Genomic DNA, 9,676 nt, shown 5'->3' with positions numbered 1-9,676 from the left:
ACCTTACTGGTGGTCTTGGGTTACAGCTGCTTGCCTTCTTGCTCTGTTAGAAGATATTTTCCTGTCATTTGCTCCCCTCTGGACTGCAAAGTGTTTTCCCAGGTGGGTCCAGTGGGGATGGCTGGTTGAACCCAGAGGCTCCATCCTCCTTTGCTTCCTTAGCTGGCAGTTGTACTTCCTTTTTGTTACTGGCCCTGGGTTCAGGGTCAATTCTGGAGTAAAACTAAGAGTTAAGGTTACCTATAGGAAAGGGAGCAAACCTAGAGAGAACAAACTTGTGAGTTACAAATAGAAGGGCTTTGAGGGTGTTGCTTTCTGGTTTACTGTTGGGGAGGGTGGCAGAAGGTGGCCTAGGTAACATTCTCTGGATACCCTAGGCATTCTTTTTTTTTTCTTCTCCTTCCTCACCCAGGGGTCAGATGGCACAATTTGGGGACTGAGGAGCTCACCCTGCGGGCCGCGACGGCTCACCCCAAGCCAGGGGCCGAGGGCAGTCCGCCCCGGGCAGAGGGCCGCGACTGCTTGCCCAGAGAACATTATTTTTTTGAAGCTTGATTGATGTCCGTTTGTGCCACTATAGTTGCTATTTACTAAGCAGTGGTCTGTTTTATTAATGTGAAAGAGAAGAAGAAATTGCCAATCTGAAAGCCAAGTGAAATAACACTATTATTACAGCATTTGGAACCCTTTGGTCTCTAGGAATGAGTGATCTCCAGGATGACAGTTGTGAAGAGACAGACTCAGTCACAAGAAGGTGTCTCTATCAAAGTCAAAGGCCTTAGCGCCCTCAAATCATTTGAGCACCACAAACCCCTGGAAGAAAAAGTGAGAGAGAGATTGTGAGTAGCGCTTGAAAGGTGTATTTTGTTAGAAGAGTTAGGTACTATGCATAAGGAGTTAATAATCCTTTAAGAACAGAATCGATCGGGGGAAACACCCTAACGGGCTGCTGGACATGAACCATGAGCAGAGAAATGCACCCATCATGAAAAGAAAGAGGTGACAAGAAGGGCCTGGCCAAGGTGGTGGAGCTGCAGGACATCAAAGAAAATCAGTCCCAAGAGCAGAGACAGAAGGAAGAGCAGCTGGCTTCCGTGCCCAGCCTTGTCCCTGAACTGGAAATTGCGCTGTGGGACCTCCTCAAGTCTGATGAAGTGAACAGAAAGCTGTAGAGACATCTGTAAAGCCATGGCCCAGTAGGAGGATGTAGAAGAGAGAATCACCACCCTGGAAAAAAGTTAGCTCACTGTACAGCATGAAGTCACATCTGTCCACTATCTCGAGGACAAACTTGAAAATGAGATTATAAAGAAAGACTCTGTGCCTTCAATGGACTGAGAACTGGAACTGGCAGGAGAGCCTGGAGCCAGTGGAACAGAAGCTGCAGTGTGCCCTGCAGAAAGCCAGGAACCTGCCAGAGGTGGCGAGCAAGGCTGGCCCAGAGCATGGGCACTGTGCAAGGTGCCAGGGAGAAAAGACAGTAAAGAAAAAATAGTGCAGCTGGAGGAAGGGGCCCAAGAGCTGCAACCGGCACAGCAAAGAGACAAAATAAACCAAGAAGAAAATAAATGTTTATAAGACACTGGGGCCAAACTCTTCTTAGAATCCAACGAGAGGCTTCAGCTTCACCTCAAAGAGAATATAGCTGCTCTGGAGCATAAAAATTCTCTATTAGAGGTGTTGGAAATGCAAAAAAAGAAGCTGGGGGAAACCCCAACAAAATGATAAGGGCCACCTGGTACTGAACACTAAGGCTCAGAGAACAGAACTAGACCAGATGGGGCTGAGAGGGCTTCAACTGGTCACACTAGGCCGGTGTCCGGGACATCAGATTCCCTGTGGCCCACTGTGACATGGACATGTACAGCATTGGCTTTCTGTTCCTAGGTACCCAGGATGATCGACTGGACACTGTGGGAAAGGAGCCCCCTAAGGCACAAACACTTAAGGAAAAGGACTGGGAGTGCACCTGCTAACATTCTGGAAAACGTCACACAGCCCTTTGAGAGTGACCTGGCCTCGTCCGATGGGGTAGAGGACAGAGACCTTCTCTTGAGCTTAGTCAATCTATTGTCACCCAGCAGGCAAGCCAACGCCTAGACTTCAGCCATGATGCTTCAGGAACAGCTGGGTGCCATCAGCAAAGATGTCAGGTTGATCTAGAAGGAGGAGAGTGTGGAGAGCAGATTCTGGAGATCAAGAGCTGAGACGGAGTCTAGCCAGTCTTGGTCATTTTGAGTATTGATTTCCATTCCCCATTATCTTGCTGGCTGGCTGGTTGGCTCCTCCCATCCAGGCAGGGGCCACTGCATCTGGAGGAAGAGTCCCCCAGAAGTCGACAGAATGGACATCATGACTCTGCTGCTCGCTTCCAGGGAAAAGAGACAAGAGGTAAGACAGAGATTAAGTGGGAAACGGCTGGCCTCCTCTCCCCTCTGTCCCTACACAAAGGTGCCTTGCCACAAAAAGAGAGAAATCCAGGAATAGGGAACTCGACAGGCTCCTAGACATGTGAGCAACCCCAGCAGCAGTAAAAGCAGCCAGGACTCGCTCCATGAAGCCCAAAGAATTAGGGGATCAAATCCTCCATCAAGCTTCTTGTTTGAGAAGAATGAGAAGGGCCGGCCTGAGCAGTCAGGCAGAGAAGTCATGGGACAAGCTGACCTCTGAGACAGAAAACGCTTCTCCAGATGCTTTGATAGTTAAAAAATGGAGAGAGCAGGCAGAGAAGTATCCCAAAGAAGCTTGGACTGCTGGAGGAAACTCATAGAGACGTGGTCTGCCTTTGTACAGTGGGATGGGCCAAGTGTTGTCCTGCCGAGTGCACATGAAAAGTGGGGTTACCGTGTCAGCCTTGTTGGACCCAGATATCCAGTGCAAAATAGGCACCAGTAACCCCCTGCACAGGCTGAAGCTGCGGTTGGCCACCTGTGTGATCATGTAGCTGACCAAGCCATCTGCCTTGCCCAAGTCCAGGACAATGCTCGCATGTGAGGACATGAACCATGAACTACGAGGAGTGGATCGGCCACGAATGTGGCTGCCCGGCCTGGGCCTGCCACAGTACTTCACGGGACCTCGTGAACAGCAGGATGCCGGGCCATCTGCCCGAGGAGGACCTGCGTATACAGCTCAAGAGGGTGGACCTTTTCCACGGAGTTTCCAGTGTGAAATAAGACAACTGAGAAAGTTAAATTATGGCCGAAAAGAGAGGCAGAATGAAGACGGCCTAGTCTGGAGAAGTGACCCGCAGGATGGTGGCCACTGGCCCGAAGGAATCTGGAAACAATCTCATGGAGAGCAGAGTGCTTGGTATGGCGTCCGGAGGACTTAGCAGAGACCTTCTATTTGAAGGCGCTGTCGCTACACATCCCCAAGCACAGCACGCAAGCTCGTGGGGTCTCGAGGCGTTCAATAAACATTTGGTTATGGGCACCCACGGGGGTTAGAGGATAACAGCGACAAAGCCTCCAGGAGGAAGCAATTCAGGCTGAGCACATACGCGTGCGAGCCCTGCACTGCAGCCCGGCTGTCAGATGCTGTCCACAACTTCAGACTCAGGCTTTACCCACGTCCCGGCACAGACTTCTACGTCATGGCCTTCCATGCCGCCCAAGATGACGATGGAGGCAAGGTGCACGGTACCCAGATGTTGAACTCAGCTGCGACCCTGCCTCCACCTCCCGCCTACGCCCGCTCAGGTGTCCCCTCGTCACTTCTGCAAACGACTATGCAGCCACAGCTGGCAAAGACTCCCCTCCCCCAGCATTCAGTGAGATCGCTGATTCCTTAATACCCGTCATAGTTTAAGGTCCTTAAAATATTTTATTATAGGTTTTTCGAAGAGTGATAAACTAGCAGATACCACAGGGAAAATACATTTTAGAACTTTGTGCTGTTTACATTTATGTAAACTTCATTTATAACTTCATTTTTACATGTACATACATGCTATAAAATATCCTTTTGGATCAACTCATGTTTTTTTTACCTAATTTCAGACTTTCAGATGAACGAGCTCTATGTATAAAGCCTTTGCACAAATACAGGGCTTTTGTTAAGTATGGGCCTACTTTAGTTATCATTGTGTAATTTTTAAATAGTAAACCAACTGCTAGACAGGAGATAGATGGGGAATCTCCTCCCAAGTATTCATGCATTTATTGGAGATCATACAGGATTCAGTTCCTACTGGATGGCACAAAACAACAAAAACATATGTCCGGTCACACATAATTCTACCCTATTTCCAGTCTCATTTTGTATCACCAGAGTCATATTTTTTTACCACTTCTGTGTTCTCTCCTGCATCCAGTCACTAGAAATTATCAGTGCCCCTTACAGCATGTTTGACCCGCTTCTGACTACAGATGGTAGAAATCCCCAGTCTTCCTCAGTTTGTAATACTACCGGTGGCAGCGTGTGTATTGCTTTGATGCAATATTAACAGCGTCACACAGAGTAAGCAAACAAAAACCCTAATCCCGGTTCCACTGAGTCATTTTTGACCCATATTGACTCTCTATTACGTTTTCCAAGCTGTAACTATTTATGGAGGGAGACTGCTCCGGATGGGGCTGGCAGATTTGAACTGCCATCCTTTCAGTTAACAGCTGCACATGTTATGCACTGCACCAGCAAGGCTCTTAGGCCATTGTTTCCCTATCATTAAAACATGCTCAGGATAGGGCAGGTTTCAGAGCTAATGAGCATAGGGTCACTATGAGTTGGAGACAATTCATTGGCACATAAATAACAGCTATGCCTGTAGCATTCACAGGTGAAATATTTACATTTGAAGAAAATATTACCTATTTAATTAATTTTAATGAAAATTTCCAGAGACAAATGGTGCAGCATAGCTTCTTGAAACAAATTTTGTGGCTTAAAACTAACTTGTAACTTAGAACTACCTTATAACTAAATGACCAGCTGATGGTACCACATTTTTTTTTCTTCAAAGTGTTTTTATTCCTGAAATAAAATTACTTGAGGTTATAAAAGTGATCAATCTTGACTGATTTATTAATTTACTCTTCAGATATGTACTGCATTTGTTCACACTTGTTGAGCATAAACTGGTGGTATTGCACAAAGGAAATTAAGGCCTGATCATATACCTAAATGATCACTTGAGTACTAACTTTAGAGTCTTAACACAGAGTCTTAACCCTGTTGTTATGCCTAAAGTCTAGCAAGGCCCTGACTCATGGAAACCCTGTGTAACAGAGGGGCTTCTGTAACTGTAACTCTGTGTTACAGAGAAAAACTACTCCATACATAGTACCGACTGTCATTGTTTGAATCATGTCTCCCCAAAATACCTGCGTATAACTGTAATTTGGTGGTGATACAGTCATCACTCTAAGATCTATCAAATGTTTATGAAAGGACTACGATGAAATACAGTAGTCTAATACGAACATAACCCTAAATGGATATAAGGAGCTCCTTTAGGGTATGTGCTTTACAATACTTTTTACCATTTCTCTTCTAAAAGGGAAGGAAGTAGGAAATCTCAGTAAAACAAAACATGATGACTAGTAGAGGAGTGTATCTTTTTGGACCCAGGCCGCTATGTGAATAAAACTCCTTGAATCAGGGAAGGCCACACAGACAGGTGGACGTTTCCAAGGATCTCCTGGCAAGAGGACTTTCCCCTCCATTTGACAGAGGAAGAGCAGGCTCTCCTCCAGAGCTGGCATCCTGAGGTCGAACGTCTAGCCTCTAAAACAAGAAGTTAAAACCGTTCACTTGTGGTATCTTTGTTATAGCAGCGCTAGATAGCTGAGACACTGACAGTTATATTTAAGGAAAAAGAATGGGTAGATACCATGCACTGAAATAGATGAAAGGAAGGACAGTCTGAAAGGAATGTACTAAGTAGATACACACAGTTATATATATGATAATTCACAATCTGGAACAAGGCCAACATTACAAAGGGGATGAGAGGGTGAGGAAGAAGATGTGTACAATGAATGAATGACTGGAAACTAATCTCTTTGTAAACCCACTAAAATCCCAATTTAAGAATGTTAAAAGTAGAGGAAGCTTGATAGTCATGAGTTCAAGTGGCGGAAGAGACCCGGGAAGAGCAACAGTCTGCCAGCCACCGCTGAACTCCAAAGGAGTGAACACCGTGTGACCCCCCTGCAGCCCGCGCCTGTGTGACCCTCAGACCCCTACCACACAGGGTGCTGCTACATAAACCCCAGCAGCGCCCAAGCTCCGCCCCCTACCTCTTGGTGGTAGTGTCCAAGCCCTGTGTTCCTTTGGCCCCCTAGTCCCTTGCTTTCCCCCCCTTCCTCCCGCCCCTCCTTGCAGCCCCACAACCACACACCTCAGCCCCCGCCACAGCCCTGTGACCTCAGGGCACCACCGCGGATCCAGCCATCACCTGGAGTTATCAGCCGAGCTAACCTGTGGAACTAACCTGGCAGGAGAAAGGCCGGTAGGATCCTGCCTGGATTTACTGGGGCATTGCTGATTACCCGGGAGAACACCTAAGGGCATGCCCACTGATGGAGAATTTGGCCGGGGCTCTCTTGGGCTACACCAACTGCCCAAAACGAGCCAGCCAGCCGGCTTCTGTGAACTCTGCAGACCAGCCAGAGGCTAGTGGGTCGGTGGGAATTTGACCTTTGACTTTGGATCCTGTCAGATCCAGGACTCTGCTGGAGCAGGGGCTGTTGTGTGAGGGCACCTGCGTAAGTGCCACCAGGCAGGGAACACTGAGAAATCCATTGGGTAGGAAACAGCAGGAATTTGAGTATGCGTTCAAGTGGCTTTTTTCCAATGTACGCCTGGTGTGGAGTTTATTTTTCAATATGACTTTCCTAGCCATTACTGACTTTGCCATGTAGATGGATGGGAATATGCAAAATGGGTCATGTTAGCCTATCCACAAGGAGATTGGCTAGTCTCCCTGTTAAAGTGAGCAATCCAGCAGCAACCGGAGGATTAGACCTTTCTTGCACAAACAAAAAAAGAAGCAAGAGAATGTTGGACTAGACCTCTTTGCTTCAGTTACACCTATAGCAGCTGTAGCCATGGCCAAACTAGAAACCTGACTTGAGATGGGACTGCTACACAATTGGAACTGGAGCTAAGAGCTTTTGCCCAACTTTGTTGGACAGCTGGGGGTAGGGGGCCATAGGACTTTGTAACACTGTCTAAGACTGAGAAGGGGAACCAATATTAGCAGGACTGAGAACTTTGTAATATTGGTCTAAAGCTGTAAGTCTCAAGGTTGAGGTGCCTGCAAGCACATTTCAGAACCTGTTCTGACTGTATTGTGCTTCTAACATGGATTATAACCTTTTCGCTTCCCCAACATGGTTTTTTGTGGTCTGTGAGCTATCAAATTGGATTTGTGGACCCAACAAAGCCATAAGATTGGTGTAGACATGAGTAGAAAGAAGTATGGGAGTGCGGAGGACATGTCTGACCTCATGGAAATTGGTTTTGTATTATTGATGCTGTTGATGGGGAGAGTTCTCCTTTGTGAAGTCAGTAAAGGGCAGACGCGGCTGTCCAAAGTGGCCCTTGCTCTTTTGACACTTAGGTAAGCTCAAGCTGACAAACTTTGTTGTTGAGTGCTGTGGAGTCAGAACCCACTCGTAGCTGACTCCCCAGCAGGTTTTCAGAGGCGGTACATCACGTGGCAGGAGACTGCCATCTCTCTCCTGTGCAGCAGCTAGTGTAGTGTCTTTGGGTTGGCATCATATTCCTTACGAAAACCAAGCTCGCTGACATCAAGTTGATTAGAATGTGCAAGCTTCTATGTCTGTAAACATTTATGGGTTGCAAACAGGGTGCTCCTCCCAAGGCAACCAGTCGTTTAGTGCAACCAGGATGTGGCTGGGAAGGAAAGATGGTGCAGTGTTGTTTCACACACGTTGGGCATATTGTCAGGACAGTCCTTGGAAAAAGACATCTTGCTAGGAAATGTCAAGAATCCATGAAAGAGAGGGAAACCCCACTGAAGAATTTAAGACTGATCCAGTGACTGCAACAGTAGGTTTTAAAATGATGGAGATGAGGATGGTGAGGAGGAGGAGAGAGAATAGATAGGGCAAGGTTTTGATCTGCTGTTCTAGGGTTGCTGTGAGTCAACAGCACAGAAGAACAAAGACAAACCTTTACGGAAGCAGACAGCCTTCTCCTGTGGTTCAGTCATTAGGTTCAAACTATTCACCTTTTGGTTAGCAGCCCAACTTTAACCACCAGTTTTTTAAAACCACTTCACTACCAGGACTCCTGTTCAGATCAGCAGTCAGGTATAAACCATTTACACTTGCCAGTGATCTTAGTCATAGCAGTACAAAGGTGTAGCAGAAATGTGTATTAATCTATCCTACTTCTAATATAACTATAGAATTAAGATATGAACATTAGTCATCCTCGCTACCTTAGTTGTTCTATGCCCTTGTGTAAACTATGACTCATGGTGACCCTATGAAAAATGGATCGTAACCTTGTCCTATCCTATCCTGTACCATCCTCACGTTCTCACAGACTCCAGCCCATTGTTACGGTGTCAGTCCAGCTTGTTTCAATTTTCCTTGCTTTCTCTCACTTCCCGCCTTCCCCAGAATGATGTCTTTTTCCAAGTCCTGGTCTTGGCAAAGGGCTGAAGGGAAGTTTCATCATCAGGGAGCCTCCAGGGAACAGCCTGGTTGCACTGCCGGCAGGCAGGCTTGTTCTTACGGAAGAACAAAGGAACTGATTCTTCTTTTGTACAATTTTCAGATGGGTAAGAAGCAATTTACTTTTACTACACCTTTTAAAATGGTGTAAAAATGTGGATGATGTTATATACTGTAGAGTCAGATCCGATCCATAGCTGACCTCCAGCGGGAAGTCAGAGGGAGTTAATCTCAAGGGAGGAGACTGCCCATCTTTCTCTGGAGCAGCTGGTGGCCTCGAACTGCATAGCTTCGAGATTGCAGTGCAGCTTCTTGCCACTATGGCCATGTTAATCTACACCTTTAATTATCGTAAACCCCACAGGTAGCACAAACAATATGTGATCATATTGCAGTTGCAAACCTAGGTTTTGGTTTTCAAATCCACTCTGGGAGTCAGCAGAAATCAGACCTAGGGAACTGTTTCCTGAAAGATTACAGCCAAGAAACCCATCGTTTTAGCAAGCCATCCCTCCACAAATAATAGAAAAATGTCTGCTGAAATACTTTGATAGAACAAATCACTGCAATATGTGCTTTAACATAAAATGACATTAAAAAAATTATTACATCCTCCTCCTCAAGCCAGCTTGGATTTAAAATAGTCACCACTGACACATTAATCAACTTCGGCTTGCATTCCTCTGTATCTGTACTCAGGCATTTTTCAAAACTATCCTCTTCACATGCTCAGGGGCCATTGATTACATGAGGAACAGGACATTTGAAAAATCAGTGGACTTTGTAAATCCATATCATTTACCACCTCAGCTCTCATCGTGTGGTTTGTCATGGGCACAGGACCTTATCCCTGAAGCTGCCAGTGTGTATAGCACGCCAATGTCTGAGTCATTATAATAATCTTAATATTAACTTGAACCAAGAGGCACTCCTCAGAACAGAGCAGGGCAACACTGCATGGTTCAAAATTGGGAAGGGTGTACACCAGGGATGTGTCCTGTCTCCATACCTTTTCAACCTGTATG

General features: G+C 46.3%; 2 pseudogenes; both read left to right on the top strand.

Moving 5' to 3' along the window:
- Positions 1 to 623: 623 nt before the first annotated feature.
- Positions 624 to 1,242, top strand: LOC102866128 (annotated as a pseudogene).
- A 1,763-nt stretch (positions 1,243 to 3,005) lies between these two features.
- The window catches only part of LOC102865721, a 56,690-nt pseudogene continuing 50,019 nt past the window's right edge, over positions 3,006 to 9,676 (top strand).

Source organism: Elephantulus edwardii, unplaced genomic scaffold, assembly GCF_000299155.1.
Source record: "Elephantulus edwardii isolate Elephantulus edwardi_28Jun2011 unplaced genomic scaffold, EleEdw1.0 scaffold00011, whole genome shotgun sequence".
NCBI lineage: Eukaryota > Metazoa > Chordata > Mammalia > Macroscelidea > Macroscelididae > Elephantulus > Elephantulus edwardii.
Note: the sequence above shows the minus strand (reverse complement) of the source record. Positions and strands in the feature narration are given on the sequence as shown.